At 48.0% G+C, this 18,228-nt stretch overlaps 2 protein-coding genes across 4 annotated transcripts in view; one reads left to right on the forward strand and one right to left on the reverse strand.

Annotated features, from left to right (window-relative positions):
* LOC143372312 (uncharacterized) overlaps positions 1–3,979 on the reverse strand; it is an 80,641-nt gene extending 76,662 nt beyond the window's left edge. For all 3 annotated transcript variants that reach the window (XM_076818365.1, XM_076818363.1, XM_076818364.1), the window contains exon 1: positions 3,497–3,979. The gene's annotated coding sequence lies outside the window, so the exon portion shown is untranslated. The remainder of the gene's footprint in view (positions 1–3,496) is intronic.
* The window catches only part of LOC143372311 (uncharacterized), a 130,429-nt gene that overhangs the window by 93,257 nt on the left and 18,944 nt on the right, over positions 1–18,228 (forward strand). The window lies entirely within an intron of this gene.

Here is an 18,228-nt window from a genome sequence, read left to right on the forward strand (position 1 = left end):
CTCTATAGAGTGTTGATCTTGAAGCTACTTTCAGAGAAATTCAAAGCGAGCCTACAAACAGATCGCCGCGCGCTCCTCTCGTGCGAGCATTCGCGACGCGAAATTTGGCATTCGACGAAAGGTTCTGCGTCGTCGAAGGCTCTGGTCGGCTCCTATTCACCGACAGGTGTTGTAACTGGCCCAGATTCCGGTACGTTTACCAATAGACCGTCGTCTCGCTTAAATATATCGCGCGGCGGCAGCTGTGCGCGCCGATTTCGCAAGCCGGTGGAACCGCGGAATCCCTGCGAATCGATATCGCACCGCGATCGCCAGTGTCGATAGCCGAAACGAGGCCCCCCACGCCCGTTACGAAACGCGCGAGGAAAGCCGAGATCTTTGTTTACGCGCGGCCCTACAATGCAATCCACCGACGATCTGGCTGGCCAATTAACTTTGCAAAACGCCACTCTCGCGGAGCGTTGCGCGGCTTCGACGATTCGCGCTGGGAGAGGAGGCCCGGCGAAAGCTTCCATCCAGGACGGGCATAGGGTCGATTCGATCGCGTATCCGCCGCGAAATCGAGCTAGGCGATCACCTTTCTCCCGTCAATTATTCACCCCGCATCCACGCGGATTTATGGCTCGACGTTTCGCGCGTCGAACGCTCGCGGGCCATCCTCAGCGGCCTCGAAGTTTCCCATTTAATGAAACGCGTAAATCATCCCGCGACACGTAATATCGAGCCTGAAACTCGCCGAAGCTCGAGATGCACCCATGTTCCTCGATTGAAATCGGTAATGCGCAGGGTGAGTCGCACGAGTCAGACGTATCCTAGCTCTTGTGTAGTTGGAGATGCGAAGAGTTAGCAGAGGGAAAGATCGTTGGGGGTGAAATCGAGTTTAGGGGAATTACTCTTGGAAAACAGGAGATTTTTTATTCTGATTTTATAGCAGAAAGTTACTCGATATTCTTCTCGCATTATTCTCACACTCTGTAGAATTCAAGGAATGAATAGAATTTCGTCTTTCGCAGCGTGCTGGAAAAATTGACTCGAGAGTATGGTGCGCCTGCACTCAGGTACGTGCACGAGTATGCAACAAAGACACGCGTATGTACGTGCTCCTTTTATCAATAACGCGGCGCGCATTGGTTTAAAGCCGCGCGGTTATTCAGGCGGCGAGGAACAGTTCTCTCGCGAACAATGTAAACCGTGAGCGACACAAATTACAGCTGTCAACGGAGCCACTCGTAAAGCACAAATGACGATCCGATCTTCACGCCTACTTGGTCGTAAGTCAATATTTACGAGGCGTTTAATGCGAAAGGGCAGACTGCAACGCGGCTCGCGTGCCCACAAAGATGGAGAATTCTCGTTGGACACCCTCTGCTTGGAATTTTAATTGCTCGGTAACTGAATGATCCTCTCAAGTTATGAATAGCACGGTGCGTTACACCCTTGTCGAGTAAGCGAGCTGTTTATGCGGACATATCAGTGACGATGGAATTTCTGAGTTTGTACCGTTCTTCTGAGTGGTAGAAAGTGGAATGAGCATATACACCGAGGAGGACGTGAGTTGTTAAGTTCCAGCTGCATCGGAAGTCCAGGAATACGATCGTTATCCTTATTATCAATGATATTGAACTCCGATTTCCTGTGATAGCTACTTCTCACAGTTTGAAAAATTTTGTACCGCTTCCAGCAGTGATTCCAATGTAAACTCTGTAATCTTAAGGATACAAGGTAGGACCACGCGCAGGTCTGAATATCCTGCTCCGAAACTACGAGGACATCAATCTCTTATCAGCTTCGCCTCGACACTTGGTCGATAGAGCGTGTTATCGTGTACAAATCATCTTATCGAGAATATTTCAGGTAGTATCTGTGTACCTCCCAGCTTTACACCATCTCGAGAGGACACGTCCCCTTATCGTCACTTCCTTGGAGTTTCCCACTTGGAGAATCCCACGTGCGTTGTCCCACGAGCGTCGAATCGGAGCAATACGTGACAAATAGTACGAAATCTAAACTAGCTCGCAAGCAAGTGCGATGAAGATAAGGAAGGAGGTCCTTATCAGTCGATGCAGGACCAACTAATCTCTTTCTCACGTGTAACGAAGCTTCTGTCAACGAAACACCGTTCCACGTGGAAAATTTTACCTCGCACAGCGAGGCTAGACTGAGTCGTACAAGAAGATATCTTTCCGACCCTTTCAATAGAGCAGAACAGTATCTGCGCACCTATGTTTTTGCAATAGTTTCGTGCGAAGATGTGATACATTAGTACAAAGTACACGGAGACATCGTGCTGATTTAGACGTCTGAATAATGTTCCAAATGGACGCGTCAACAAGAGGCCTCCGTTGGCTCGACGTGTCAGACGATGTTTGCCACCCCAGAAGTCAAACAAAGAAATTCCCCCGAACGTTGGTTATTTATCACTGCAAGTAGCGTTCCACTGGGGTTCTCGTCGAACGACCCTTAATTCCCCACGGTCCAAACTCAACATTTCAACCGACCCTTCACCTGCATTCACCCCCAGCGCTTACGCAACGAGCCTCTTTCAGCGTGCTCGCGTCGACTGGGTCATAACACAGGCAAAAGCGTGCTGCTCTCTTCTTTAAAGAGGCACGCGTACTCCCCTAGCAGTTAAACACGTTCATATGGGAAAGGTTCGCGCTTCTATTGTGGATAAGAGAACTATAGTAAGGTCGTGAAAGCACGAGGAGGAAGGAAACAATAGTGCACTGTGGTATAGAGAATCGGGAGCCTAGGTTGCATTCTGTGCCGTATTTTGGACACTGGCAGACCGTGGGCTTGAGTACAGGCAAGTGGACAGGCGTCATGGGCCCGTAGATCCTTGTGCCCAGTAGTGCAAAACACGTTTGGTCAGACGTACCCTGGAGGGTACGGCTGTACGTATCATTTGAATGTGCTCGAGTATTACGAGCAGAGGGAATATAGGGTATTTGAGAGACGTTCAATTAGTATGCAAGCTGATCCCTTTTGGGGTAGAAGTCGAGTAATATCCTTCTGCTCCCTTGCATTCCCGGGCTACGTGGCTCGAAAGTGCCAGTCCACTTGGACGTGTCCAGGCCTTTAATCTGCTAATACCCAAGAGAAGAACGCGTCTTCGAGCTCCCGAATTTCAACCCCTCCTGCCCCTCCACCCAAGCACTGTACCATCCCCACTCTCTACTGCCTTCAGAACTTCACTGTGCTTCACTATATTCCTCTATCCTGCCACCCACGGGAACAGACAGCTGGGGCGCACGATGCAGTCGCGTTGACGGGTAGAACTCGATCCAAAAGCGCACTCGCGAACGAAACAAGTTGGAGCAGGATCGCGAGGACCCTGCCCACGCGACTAACCCTACCTGTCCTGCCCGTCCACCTAGACGATGGGTCCTCGAGGATCCGGTGCTCGCCTAAATCAGCCAAGAAGCACACACATACACACGGACGACATAGCGTGACGAGCGTGCACCGTACACGTGCTCCGCGTTCGGATACACACCTGCACGTGTTACTCCTGGATGGGACTGGACGACGAACGGGAACACGCGGGTCTCGTCCCTGCACGCTTCCCTCGGCACTAGCCCGCGACCACGACCTGCGTTCACGTAGCCGATCTCCTCGCACTGCTCGATGGAACACGCGCGTCTCTTCCTTTATCCCGTGTCAGTCTGATCCTCTGTGCCGCGCGTGTGCTGCCAGTACGTCTACGGGCTGTGTGTGTGTGTTGGGGCGTGTGCGTATATGTGTGTGTGTATATATGTAACACGTGCACGTGTGCGCTGGTATGTGTACAAGTGGCTGGGTGTAGGGTTGCTGGGTCACCAGTGTGCGCGCGTTCGCGTGTAACGACGACGTGCCGCCGCGACTCGGTCTGTCAGATCGGGACGACGCGCGTCGACGCTGATTACGGGGCGAGAACGTGATAGCGAAGAGAGGGAACGAACGGGTAACACGCAGCTCGGTGTACCAGCGTAGACTGCCGGGTTCCCCACGATCTGGCCGATTGCTGGCCCGCTATAGTGGAAAGATATATAGCACGGCCGTCGCGTGTGTATACACCGCTCCAGGATTCAACGTGGCGGGCGTGGAGGGGTTATAGCCTCGCGTAAAGGTGGGAGATCCGTGGTAGAATGGTGGGAGGAGCGGCGGCGGTGGGGCGCGGGCGGGTTGGTTCTAGGCAGTGTGACGTAACACGAGTCATCCAGGCTACAATGGTGGAAGGGAGACAGAGGGGAGGAGCCGCGGAGGGGAAGCTTGAATGGTGGGGTCTTAGCCTGGACGGAGGGGAGAGTGCAAGGGCGGTGGGGTGCGGGAGCTGGTGGGGGCCAAGTGAGCGGAAGGAGGGGAGGATGGCGGTCATTAGTGCTACTGGGACACGGAAGCGAATCCTCGCTACCCTCCCGACCCTCTCTGCGGCCCGTTTCGCGACCCGGCACCAGTAACCACCCACACTTTTCTATTTTCCCTCCCTCTGTCCCTCTCGTTCCTCCTCTTTCTTCCGTTTCTCCTCTCTTCTCCTGCTTGCACGCTCACCTCTCTCACTCCCGCCCTCTCGCTCGCTGTGCGCGTTCTATACAACGCGTGCTGGCCCGGGGTTGCGCCTGCACTCTGCAGCTGCACACAATCCCTTTCGCGGCGCTGGGCTACGAGCGCGTCGGCAAGTGAGCGAGCAAGCGAGCGCACAGTGAGGAAATTTTGCGATTTTATGGCCAAAACCACAAAAATAAATTTTTCAATTTGACAAAATAAATGCAAATGTTAATTGAAGAACTAATATGAGCATCAAATGCCTCCAGTTTTACTGTTAAATGTTTTAATATTTATGTTCATGTGAGGTTAGAACGATCGCAAAGAATTAATCTAGATTTTTGAGTTACTTCAAACATTTATATTGTATTATCCATAGTTCCGAAAATAATTTGAAAACATGGATTCAATTCCTGTTGCGTAAGATATCCTTTTGGCTTCAAAATAATTATGTTTCGGTTTTTAATAAGCAATTGATACAATTTTTAAAGTAGTGTTTTAGAAATAATATTTTCATATAAGAATCAATTTTCATTACATGCAATGATTTTCATTCCTATTTTACGTTGAACTATTTTGATTCTATAAATGCAATTATTAATTATTAATTTAAGTATATAAATGTAAATAATAAAAAAAATCTTTATCGTTCGTAATTTTTGTAAGTGTTGTTTTTTGAATAATTTATTTTCTCGTACATCAGAACGTAAGAGTGACAAATTTTATATATTAAAAATAAGTTTTGAGGCTTTGACCACGAAAATGGATATAGTTCTTCAATTGACATTTGCATTAATTTTGTAAAAATCAGAAATTTCATTTTTGTGGTTTTGGCCATAAAATCGCAAAATTTTCCCACTGTGGAGCGGTTAGGCCGCGCTCGCGACCTCGTCCTTGCCAGACAGCCAAGATCGGGGCCGTTCCCTCGCTCCGGTGCTCCCCGTGGTTTCTTTGAAACCGGTACACTACCGGAGGATGGAATGCGTTGACCCTCTCGCGGTCCTCGCCTCGTTCAACCTTTGTGGCATGGCCGCCTCCGCGACTTTACGAGCCCGTGCGCGAGAAGGGACCACCACTCGGTGTCCGGACTCAGCCCTGACACCTGTGAAACGGTCTTTGATGTTGGATACTCGGTCGTAGGTTGAGCGTGCTCGCTGAGGGTGAGATGGGGAAATTGTGTCACAGAGTGAAGTCTCTTGAATGGTGGGACGTATCAGAATTGTCGCGAGGAAACTTAGAGGAAACTTAGTCAGGTACCATCCTCGTAATCCTTTGGAAACTTCTGGAGCAGAGAATGTACCGAGCACACCTTTGGAAAGATCCGCTTCAGTACGGTCAAATGGTACCATTCCGATCGTTAAAAGCGCCCATCACGGTCCCATTACTAATCGACTCCCACTTCTTTCTTCCGTCTCGCACGGCGACCTACGAGTCTCTAACATCTTCCTTTCTTCAATCACTCCTATCGTACTCCGTCGACACTTTTAGACGCTAATGCTAGAGTATCGCGATGCTTCTCAGGTGATCCAACACGCGAGTGTAAGAAGAGCCTCACCCACGCGTGCCCTCTACCCTTTCATCCTGCGGCTGGGTCTGCCCACGCTGGGCGTGGCAAGATGCCGCACAGAGGATCGAGGATCGCGAGGACCTGGAAGATCCTCGCCGAAGGTCAAACGGTCGCCCGCGTGCCATCTTGCCAGGAAGAGATCGCATCCTTGGAGCGGGCACGGGATGGGCCGCGGAGTAATATTGATCAGCCGAGCAGGGAACTTTGACATTTCGAGGATTACACGGAACGAGCCGGGGTATGGAAGCCGTTTGCCAGGGAGCTGGCAGTCACAGCTTGCAGATTCGCTCGGGGATTATTTCCAGGGTAGTTGGTCGTTTCCATCGACCAAGTCTCGGAGCAAGTAACCATCCAGCCATTGTCGGACACGAGTCGTCAGCGATTCGACGCGGCTGGGTCAAGGCTTCGACACCGTCTCGCATCGACGCCTTTCTCCGCGCTGTTCAAGGCGACCCCCGCAGCTGAATCAGGCTGATTCCTGGCTTCCGACGTATCGACAGGGAGCATCGAGCCGCTGGCCGTAATTCTATAATTAGGCACGCGTTAATTAGGGAACGAAGAGCGAATCTGGGACGTCCACTTGTCATTCCTGTGGGAATGCAGCTTCAACCACGTTTCTTTTTCGGTGTATCCGTTACTTGACGGCTCGTATCGGAGCAGACGCCCACCATCGACGTCCTTCGAGTTTCGTAGCTGTTCATTGATTATTCAATACATTTACGAGTGCGCGATACAAATAGGAATCAGATCATTCATTTCTACACTTTTACCGGTAATAAATATCAGATGAAATTGAATTCATTAATCTCTTCCCACCTAGGTGATTGGTGGTCCCCATCAAAGTTTAATGATCCTTAAAGATTCAGTAGACACTTGTTACTATGGAACCCCTAGAACGATGACGCTTCAGGAACACCAGTAAGCAGCTCGAATGCAGTTTCTTAGGCGGTTCGGAGTGGCTCGTCCGCAGCGTCCCGTTAGAACACGCGTGTTATAAACCGCGCGTGTCGCAGGTGCGTACGACACTTGTGTGACACGGTTGTAGGCTTGTTCACGGACACGCTCCGCGAGCCCAACCGCTGGAATGTGCGATTTAATTGAAACACGCTCCGCTTAATATGCATACGATTAACGTGCGTGCAGGGGGCTGCTCGAAGGCTCGCGTGAGTAATAAGAGGACTAACGCCCGTGAAAATTCATGATGTACTTTGCTGATCGTATGCTAACCAGCAGTTGCTCACTATTTGCCGAGCTCCCGCTTCTGGCAGGCCACCATGAATTGTTTAACGCCGCGATATAAAGGGATACCTCTAGAACAGACTCTACCACACCATACGCAAATTGGTATTAGTAATACAATGAATGATATTAAGAAGAAGCTTCCCCAAGCCATGGCGAGCAACTCGAACTCTCAAGTGAAGTTTAGATACCTCACTCGGAATTAACGCCCCAACTTCCAAATTCGATTCCTTTCGTAATGGGATATTGAGTCGACTCTGACTCTCGACTGGCGTAGTCACTCCCGTCGAATATTAATCGCCACGGTAAATAAACTCCTTATCACGGTGCCGCGTACTTAATTCCCATCTGCGGCATACAGGACGCATAAATCGTTGCTCCCGACAGGTCCAAGGTAATTCTCGCCCCGAAATTTCCGCCCAGGGAACTTAATCGATATGCGGTGACACGGATTCCCGACGCTGGACGTCTCCTAGCACGATTACTCGCGGGAAAATGCTCGCTCGGTACGATTTTATAAAAAGCCCCTTCCGCGGCAGTAGAAGACCGCCTTCCCGGGATCGTATTGACCCATTTTCTGCCTCGTACCCCTCCACGAACTGCTACGCCGAAAAGGGAATCTCTGTCGAGGCAGTTTCATTCGTGGAAGAGCGTAGAACAAGGCGCACTGTCGCTTAGAAAGTTACTTAGAAAATATCGGGCGACAAAAGGCATAAATTTCTATATCCGATATCCTCTTGGAATAATAAGATAAGAGATCAATGAATAGCATTTAGAAGTATAGCATAGAAGTACCAAAGAACCCCCTCGCAGTACGAAAACACAGTTGGTAAGTGGAACGAAAAGTTTGAAGCCTAATTAGGGCAGGAGTAGAGGTTTGGTATCGTTCGAATAATTATGGACGATACTGTACGTTTACGTAGACATAGTCGAGCATCCTGGCACACGATCCCCCGCAGGAAGATATAAGCCGTTCTGGAGCGCTTCAGAGTCGGTCGCATCCGGAGCCAGGACTCATCCCGGCTCGATTTCCTACCTCGTTGTTTCCTCCGTTGTTAGGATTCACCGGGACTCCTTTACGGGCTCCGATAAGCGGTCTCCAGCCGTGGAGTTTCGAAACTCGTCCCCGTCATGGCGACGGGCGCGCATTCGAGAGCAATCGTATTGGCGTTCGACGATGCAGCCATTCCACTCATCCCCCCGCGAGCCCCCCATCGAAATCGATAAAATTCATTCGGGATTATGCGGGGCCCGGTCGCCAGATGGAAAATAAACGTTCTCGCGTAAGCGTTTATCGAGTTTCTGGTCAACTTCGGCCCCCAGCTCCTTCCCTCTCCGCCGTTTTATGGATTGTGGAAATCTTCTGGCTGACCTTCCTGCATTCCCCGCCCCCCCCCTCCCGATCACCGTTTTAGTTATTCACGTGTACTTTGATTGTATTCTTTCCGCGTTTCGCAGCTCACATTTCAGACGCTGGAGGAAAACTTCTCGAGGATACTACCTACCACTGATGCCTCCGAACCATTCTCGGGTAAAATCATCGATGCATTAAAGTTTGCAAAAGGAATGGTACTACTCGGCTTAGGAGGTTGAACAGCGACTCAATGGCGAGACGATGTTGCATCGATCGGTTACCAAACTCGACTGTACCACTCCGAAAACAATCCGTTAATAATTTATCAGGTGGAGGTTGCTGCCGCCGGGAGTGGTGAATTACAAATCACAAAAGGATTGCTTCTTCCTGGAGGACTGACAATTACCAGCATGGTAACCAGCAAGTTATCACCGACATGAATCTATTCACCGCCCCGGTTTCTCGGGTGTTCTCACCCCCTCGAATCCCTGATTATTTTTTGCTATGCAGTCGCTAAACTATCCTACTCGTGCCCCGTGACTTGACATTCATCAGAAATTCGTCACGGATACCCTGGAACCGGGCTGAACGGCCGGGGAAGAGGCGGGAGATACGGAGGGGCAATAAAAAATCGGATTTATTCGTGCTGGCTTGGAATCGATAACCGTTTCCTGCTCGATCGTGATTCACGGATGCCCGTTCCTTTTTTTTCCTCTCTGCACCCCTCTCCCCTCCTCCTCTCCCCCTTCGTTCGTACGCATGATAATCGGGGTCAAAGCGGGGTGAAAGGCCGACGTTCCGAGGCACCCATTGCCTGGGTAAAATTTCCAGGATGTCGATGGATGGAAATGCAAATCCATCGGGGAAAAATAATTCGCTCCTCTGTGCCGACGAAATTGAAACTCGTTTTGCGCGGGTCGACGATGCGAGGCCGAGCGTAAGCGGCGAGACAAATAACTGATTTCACGCTGTTACTGTGTCATAACTTTGACGAATGGTTCGTGGTAGCCTGACGGAAGCCGATAGTGTTTGATGGAACGACGATGGACCGACGATGGAAGACTGTTGCCAATCGAACGAGGCGGTTTTAGGTAACATGACAATACGCTTTGGTAGTTTGTTGCCCTATTGGAGAGCAACTGTGTCTTTAGGGGTTGAAGATCGCTCAAAGAGTTTGGTGGGTGTGTCGATCTTCAAGAAAATATAATCTGTTAGTTTAGACAATTGAGGTTCCTAAAACAACATAAGAAATTTGAAAGGTAGAGTATCGTTAATTAGGGAACAATTGATTTTAATTGCGCTCGTTGCCTGCGCTCCCTGCGCGAAAAATTGCGCATAAAACTTGCCACGCGACAAATGAACCGTGCAATCGGCTCGGAGCCGTCAGCGAAGGCAATATTCTTCCTGCTAATTACCTGGAAACCGTTAATTGACGGAGGAACCAGGCGGAAACGCATCGCTGGAAGTCGCTGGGAAGTTGGTTGTATTAGGACGGATCGACGAACCGCGGGGAAGTTAAGTAAAGTAGAATTTAATGTCCTGAAACGTTTAAACGGCGGCGGAGCGTGGACGACCCGGCCAGCTCGACTTTCTTCGCAGTCCAGGGATATCTCGCCAACTCCACGGCTCGCATTTTCTATTATTAAATCGCCGGATAAAGGAATCCTGTCCTCCCTGTAATCGTGCCGCGAGAATCCTTCGAGCTGACGTTCAAATAAAGGGGAAATAAAAATAAAAAGCCCGGGCCACTGGGTTGGAGCTGGAGAAATTCCTAGATCTCCGGGCTTTGGGCACTCGCCGCGCCACTTTCATGGAATCTTACGTGCAATAAAAAACGACTGTGAATCTCTTTGCGCAATTATTTATACTTCTACTTCGCTGTCTTGAAAGTATTTCAACTAAACATCCCTAGTAAAAAACTCTGAGTAAATCCGTGTAAGAACCTTAAGAAGTACACTGCTCCGAGAAGAAAGTGAAGCGCAGCCTTCTCCGGGCAAATATTTACCGCAAAAGTGTTAACCCCGATTTCGCGTGAGCGTTTGGCGTGGGTTGGGAAGCACTTGCAAAGAGTAGAGAATCGAGAGAATCGAGGCGCGGAGCCGAGGAACTATTAATTTTCAATGAATATCACACCGCTCCTTATCCCTCGCCTGTAAAATAAACATAAGCTTCGTCGGTGCGCGACAGGGGCGCTTTGTTTATCGCGAAAGCCGTCGCACCAGACCGTTTCAGCTTATCCACCCACACCACCCTCGGCGTCCCCTTCCACAAGAGAGGGTAGCATTCACGAACAAACGATACTCTTTCTGCCCGGTGAAACACGGCAGATTCGCGAGTATGAGAAAGAATTGTCCTCCCTCCCCGGTAACAAGGGCTTAATCTCTGCAGCTTTTCTCCCTTTCGAGCGGGCACGAGGAGTTTCGCGTTTACACCGCGCGCCTCTGCCATTGTACCGGGCGATTCACGCCACCGGGACGCGGATTACGCCGCTTTTTCACTCGGGGATGGAAGAAAAATGGGGCTCGCGAGAGTGGAAATGGTTTAGCAAGGTTTAACGCTTCGTGATCTTGCTAGGATTCACGACGCAACGACATAGAAGCTCCTTGCAGTTGGTGGCATCGAAAACGAGTCGAAATTGTGGAGTACGGCTACTCTCTGCGACGGCAAATGCAGAAATATCGCGCACAGCCCCAATTGCACCTGCGTCCACCAATTTTAGAAGCCATGTCTCCCTAAAACGAAAGCTCAACCGAAAAACTGTTGCTAAACGGCCCTTTGTCCATCTCCACCACAAATTACGCACCCCCGTAACCAAACTACAAATCAAACCCTACCCTGTGAAAGACGTATATTTCATTGCTTCGACACATGTCAAAACTGCAACGCGTACCGCAGAAGCACTTTCATCCACCGTCTACCATTTCCACCAACCCTCGCACGAATTTCGAACCCATCGCGGAGATAATCACGATGGCCCCTTCAACCCCTTCGCAGCAGGGATTACCTTTATAATACGATGTTCCCCTTTCTCCCTTGATCCCGGACGTCAGGGTCGTTCCTTTCTTTTCAGATCCCCGAGAAAACGCCCCGCCGCACAGTGGGGAAATTTTGCGATTTTATGGCCAAAACCACAAAAATGAAATTTTCGAATTTGACAAAATTAATGCAGATGTCAATTGAAGAACTATATCCATTTTCGTAGTCAAAACCGGAAAACTTATTTTTAATATATAAAATTCGGCACTAGTAATCAAATCATCCGAGAAATAGCACATACAAAAATTACGAACGATAAAGATTTTTTTATTATTTACATTTATACACTTAAGCCTATGAAATTATATGCCCTTAAAACTAGTACTCCCAGCCGGAATCGCTTTTTTTCACTCATAATTATTTTGAGGACAAAAAGATATCTTACGCACCATCAGGAATTGAATCCATGCCTTCAAATTATTTTCGGAACTATGGATAATACAATATAAGTGTTTGAAGTGACTCGAAAATCTAGATTAATTCTTTGCGATCGGTCTAACCTGAGATGAACATAAATATTTGAGAGTCTACGCGAGTTTTGTATTAAAACATTTAACAGTAAAATTGGAGGCATTTGATGCTCATATTAGTTCTTCAATTGACATTTGCATTTATTTTGTCGAATTGAAAAATTTATTTTTGTGGTTTTGGCCATAAAATCGCAAAATTTCCCCACTGTGCGCCGTGAATCCAGCGTGTGCACACCCCTGGTAGCCGTCGACGGGGGGAGGCTGGCAGGGGGATATGTAGATAGCACCAGCCGCCTACTATCGCGAATTGGGTCACGAGCCGGCAGCAGAGCGGCCCGGAGGGGGAGGAGGGAGTAAAACGGAGAAAAATACCGACAGGGTACGAGAATGACGAAAAGGGGATGAGGGTGCCGCGAGGTAGCGTACATCGATCGGGATTGTCCCGCGAGCTCGACTTTTGCCAGGTCGCTTCTGAGTGGGTGGTAGTAAACAAGCGAGGTACGAGGGGGAGGGTGCTCTGTTAAAGGGAAGAACTTGTTTTTCACCCCTGTTTCTTTTCCCGCTTTATTATTTCCACCCGCCTTGTTGGCTGCTGTTCTAGCCGTCGCGGTCGCGCTCAACGACGGGGACACGCGTGCTAATGGGAGTGGGTGACGCTTCTTCTGTTGTTTAGTATTACTTGCAGCTGCCATTGGATACGTTAATGACGGGCCTGTTAATGGGGGGGATGGTTCTTAGGGCCGTCGTTCCGGAAAGTATATCGTTACGAGGGGTACACGAGCGAGAATAGTTATCCGGAAATCGTAGATGAATTACATTTGCGCGCCGGCTGCCCGGGGGTTGCTTTTAATACGTTTTTATACGTTTCAGGACATTTAGATCCCCCTCGTGTCCTTAACAGGCACGACCTTTCCGTTTCGAGTGCCAAATTCACGCCACTCCCAGCGGTGCAGTTTTCAAGCCGGAGTTAAATTAGTTGAACACTCCGTTGAAAACGCATCCTCGAGGGTGAGGGTGTACTAAAAGCATTTTTCGTGCTCGCTGCGGTTGCCAGTGAAGAGCTCCGACTGAACTGGCGGCGTAACTTCCAACTTCCCTGAAGGATATCCATTTTCATAATGTTCCTTTCGAAATGCCCAAGCGTACTTCAACCAACCAATCTTCGATCTTACTGAAACCGATCGATACAAAACGAACCTGTGATATTTGATCTCAGGAAGCAAAGAGTCCCCGAGCGATCAACCGAGTCGTGGAAAGTGCAATGTCAAGATTCTATTTCAGCTTAATTGTTTAAATTCCTCGGGCAGCCGAAGCTTAGCAACCCGATCCCGATTCAATCCACACAACCTTTCAAGCCATATCGAGGAACAGAAGTCAGTGAAATCGAAGGCATTTCGATCAGAAGATCATGGGTCCAGGGGAGGGAGCCTGGAAGACGCCATCTGGAGGCAGTCTTCTTATTATCATAAAGAAACTCGCAGCCGCGGTTTTCCCTTCTAAGGGCGACACGCTGCCGTAGTTTCGCATTTACGATTATTATAATGACGGTCGGTGGGCTCCATTACCACGATGGCCGTCTCGCGTTCTTGGCGTTCCTCCATTAGGCCCTCTTCTTCTGCGTTTTCTCGCTTCCTTCCCTCGAATCCCCGTAATAAACCGTTCCCGCTAAAACGCCGCTATAATCGGGTCTCCTAATATCGCGGCGACTTCGCAGGATGGCATTAATAATGTGCCTTTAGTATTCATGGCCCTGTGCCGCCCCCCTGACAGGAGCTGGTATACGCTGCAGATAAAGCCACCCCAGAATGACGTCTTTGTAGATCTCACCTTCGATCCTGCGACGTGATGTTGCCTTGCAACGGGAGGAGGCAGACACGTGGACTGTCTAGCAAAAAATTACATCGGGATTCGTCTGGTTTTATGGGTACACGCACTGCCACCACACTCACGGTTTCTCCATTCGAGTAATTCAGCCCATAAGCAGCCCTGTCTCACTTTGACGTGGCTCTCGATGGAATCTAGAGGGGTTGAAAGAGTGGAGCGCAGCAAGTGATCGAAAGAGGGACGATTGTTCGATGGGAAGACCTATGTATTTTCTTAGGTGAAAAGATAAACAAAGGAATACAATTATATGAGTACGAATTCCACTATTCCCAAAAAAACGGTTCAACCGGTTTTCGAATTTGCACAAAAAATATAATTAAAATAGTAAATAAGTATTTGTACTTGTTTTGAAAAATTACAGTTTTTTAAATATTTATTTTTAATATAACAAAATAAAATATACCTACACTATTTATACAAAACCAAATAAATAAAAAAAATAAATCAACATAAATATAACACAATAAAATACACCGCATACAAAATCTAATGAAAAACAAAATAACTAAAATCCGTACGAAATATAAATTATAAATATTTGTTTCATTTAGTATTTTTCTTCAGAATATATGAACTTATGAAGATTAAGTACTTAGTTTTACAGTAAACTATTACCTACTACAATATGCTTTTGTCCGAGGCGGTTTCCAGTCAAAATGTTAACGTTTGTAATTAAATAGTTAATTCATTATACATATTAAAATTCTAGTATATAAAACCAGTTTTTTAAATTTAAATTTTATAATTTATAAAAAGCAACCGGTTTGTAAACCTGGTTTTTAAAAACCGACAAACCCTAAGTAGTTCCTATGTGTGATTTACTTACGTAATTTGTACCTATACTTTTCTCGCAAATAATTGCTTTATGTTTATTAATTTGAACCTTTGATAGGACAGAGAGTACACTGTAAAGTGGGCTCGTATGAATATTAAATTCCACTTCATTACGTCATAAATACGAAACGCCTATTAAATGCCATTACACGTCGTAATAACGCATTATAGGCGTATATTAAATTTTCTAATATTACCCGTTACGACAAGCTAAAATATTCTGCCGATTATTATTTAACGTCATGTGCTTTCAAGCAATACGCGGTTTGCATAACAATGTTGAACGCGAAGCGTGCCAATGTTAATAATAGCATCGAATTCGCGATGAAAATGCGTAGAACGGTACAGAAGACTAAATCACGTGCGCTTCCTCAAATTGAATCTTCAGTAACGAGATCATTGCGAGATATCAAACATTCGGAACAATTCACATTGAAACAAACAGAAAATATTCCCACAACGTAACAGCGATAACGATGCCGCGCAACAGAGAAAGCGTCATTGAAAGGAAAAAGTAATTAACGAAGATTCAACGACAAATACCTGGCGGAAAAATTGTATCAGGCAAATAAGGTTGCAAGGATTCCTCGGCAAAGAGCAATCGAATTAATCGACAACGATACTCTGGCGAATCGATCTGGCTCGATGCAAAGTAAATAGACGGGGGAACGACAAAACGGGGTGTAACGCGAATAATGTGTTATCGGTGATCGTGCCGTGGCCGCGTTTGTGCGAGCCGCGCGGATTAATTGGCAAACTTCCGGAATAGCACTTCTGCCCCGCGCAGAGCCCGGCTCGATTATGCGCGAAACGGATGCACCGGTACGGTCTCTGTGTGCAAATTAAATGCTGACTGTTCAACGAGCCACCGCCGCGCGAGGGCTGGTCGCTGGGCCAAATAAAATATGGAAAATTCGACGTTCGTTTACCGTACACCGTGGAGAGAATGGAATTCCTTCGCGCGAGTTGTCGTATCGATTATGCGTTGGCTAGATGCCCCGCTGGGAAAATAATAATAATTCCCTTTCGCTCGGGCTGCAGCGGGATGAAATCGATGGCGGTCGAGGAGGAAAGGTTGCTTCTCGCCTTCTCTGCGGTCGTTACTGGAAGCTCGTTGCTCACCACTGCAAATGAATATTGAGGAAAAATGCTGGTTTCGCGTGGAGAATGGAATGGCTCGGGCACAAGGGGATGGGTTCGGAACCCCCTTTGTGACGGAGCATGGATTAATATCCAGATAGAAGCTTCTTCGTCGACGAGTGAATCCAATTCGATTAGATATCCTCGGGGTTGCAGAAAAGTGCAGGCTCCAAGGCCGCCGTTTCATTCCCTCGCGTCGCGACAGCGAGGGTGGGTTGATTAAAGTGTTGAAAATTGGCGACGACCTTGGGGTACCCTAAAATACGCTTAAAAATTGACTCGGCCACGGTTCCAGGAGAGAAAGGCCAGCCTGACGTTGCGGACGAATCGATAAACGGGGGTTGCACCCCCCGTCCCTCTGTTTCCGCCACCTCGGGGCACCCTTAAGAGCGGGAACGTGAGATGGCGGTTAAAGGTCAAGGTCGAGCTATTTCCTGCACGACCGAGCCTCGAATCTGTCGGGCGATGAAGGTCCGTCGAGAGGGCGGGAGGGTGGAGCTGCGAGAGGATGCTCGAAAAGGGTAGAAGTATCAGGGGGAGCGATGAAATGAGAGTGTGCTACTCGCGTGGACAGCGTTCCTTGCAATATTGACAGTTGTGCAATATTCCTCGCTGGGAGAATCTAGAGCAAGGAATTTCTCTTTCCATTCTGACTTCCAGTGAGGGGAGTAGTACACGCGCGAAAAGAAGGGAGGCAAAAATTTTACTTCGTAAGAGTCGTCAATAGCGCGAGCATCTCGGATTTCTATAAGAAGTGATCGGAGAAAGGCAGGAAAGTAGCGAAGGAAAGTGGAAACAGTTCCGAGGTAGAGAGTCCAACGGGAGCATGTGTCGCGTGAGGGAATCCCGGCGCGGGTTCAGAGAACCGCGGAAGAAATCACGGACCGGAAGCGGGAAGAAGTTCGCAGACGTCAGGAGAGAGGCCAGCGTGAGTTAGAGGGGACAAATGCAAAGTTATGGGTTGCAGAACACCTTAAACAGTCGTAAAATATGAGACTGCGACGGGGAACGCTCGGGGGTTGCAGCGAATCGTCCTCGATCCCCTCGCCCGAGGGGGGCGTTTCCGCGCTGGCAAGACGAGAGAAGAGGAAGACACGAGGAGACAACAGGGGGAAAGAAAATATTGCGAGCGCTGAGCATCCCGTGGGCGCGTTTGTTTCGCGTGCAAGGAAAAAGCACGCGGGGGTGGTTCGCGTTAGCGCCCTCGACCTAGACGACAGTTTTACTTCTCTTATACGCTTTCTTCGCTGTTCCTTCACCTTTCCTCCTGTACACGCGACTTGTTGAGAAAAAAAAACGTGAATGGTTGTAACTTCGAGGCGAGACGAGAACAGTCGAGGTGAATGTATCCCAGGAATGAACACCATAATTGAGGGGTCGGATGCAATAAGGGATCTAGCGCTCGAAAATGGGAAAAATATTGTCCAAACGCTGAGAAAGATTAGAAAATTAAATTTTTTAAACTGAATTTTAAAAAATATAGTGTTGTAAAGCTCGTCTCGACACACATTTTTTTCTATTTGCAGTTTGTTTATCCAATCATTACTATTCGAGCTACAAATTATAAACAAAAAAATTTTCATCGTCCAAAATCATTATTTCTCTAAACATAAATTGCGATAACTTGAGTAAATATTAGCGGATCGTTATGAAACTGTAAACATAACTTCAGAAAACTCTAGCGAAGCTGTAAAATGTATGTTAATTTTCCAATCTTTCTTAGCGTTTGGACAATAATTTTTCCCATTTTCGAGCGCTAGTCCCCTTATTGCATCCGACCCTTCAATTGTTCATCTGTTCTATAGCTTCATATATAATTCCTCTGTACAAAATCGTCTGCTACAATAAATCAGTAAAGAAAGTACTTTCTGAACCTGTCCTTCATCACTGATGAATACCTTCACTCCTCATATTTAGGGTAGCACCTTTAAACGAAACTGTCGTTTTAATTTCCACGCTTTCCTTCCAACCCTCCAATCCCACAGACAGATTCCCTGACGGGCTCTTAACGTCCTCCATCCGCATCCTCCCTCGGAGTCCAACATTTTTCAACGCGATCCTCACTCTTCCCGTCTCGGGAACACAAATTCACCTCCCCCCTCCCTGACCGTACAACGGAGGTATCGAAAAGCCCAGCGCAACAGCTAGCTTGTTCGCCTCGCTTGAACGCCTCTTTTTCC

Source organism: Andrena cerasifolii, chromosome 8 (assembly GCF_050908995.1).
Source record: "Andrena cerasifolii isolate SP2316 chromosome 8, iyAndCera1_principal, whole genome shotgun sequence".
In the NCBI taxonomy this organism is placed as follows: Eukaryota; Metazoa; Arthropoda; class Insecta; order Hymenoptera; family Andrenidae; genus Andrena; species Andrena cerasifolii.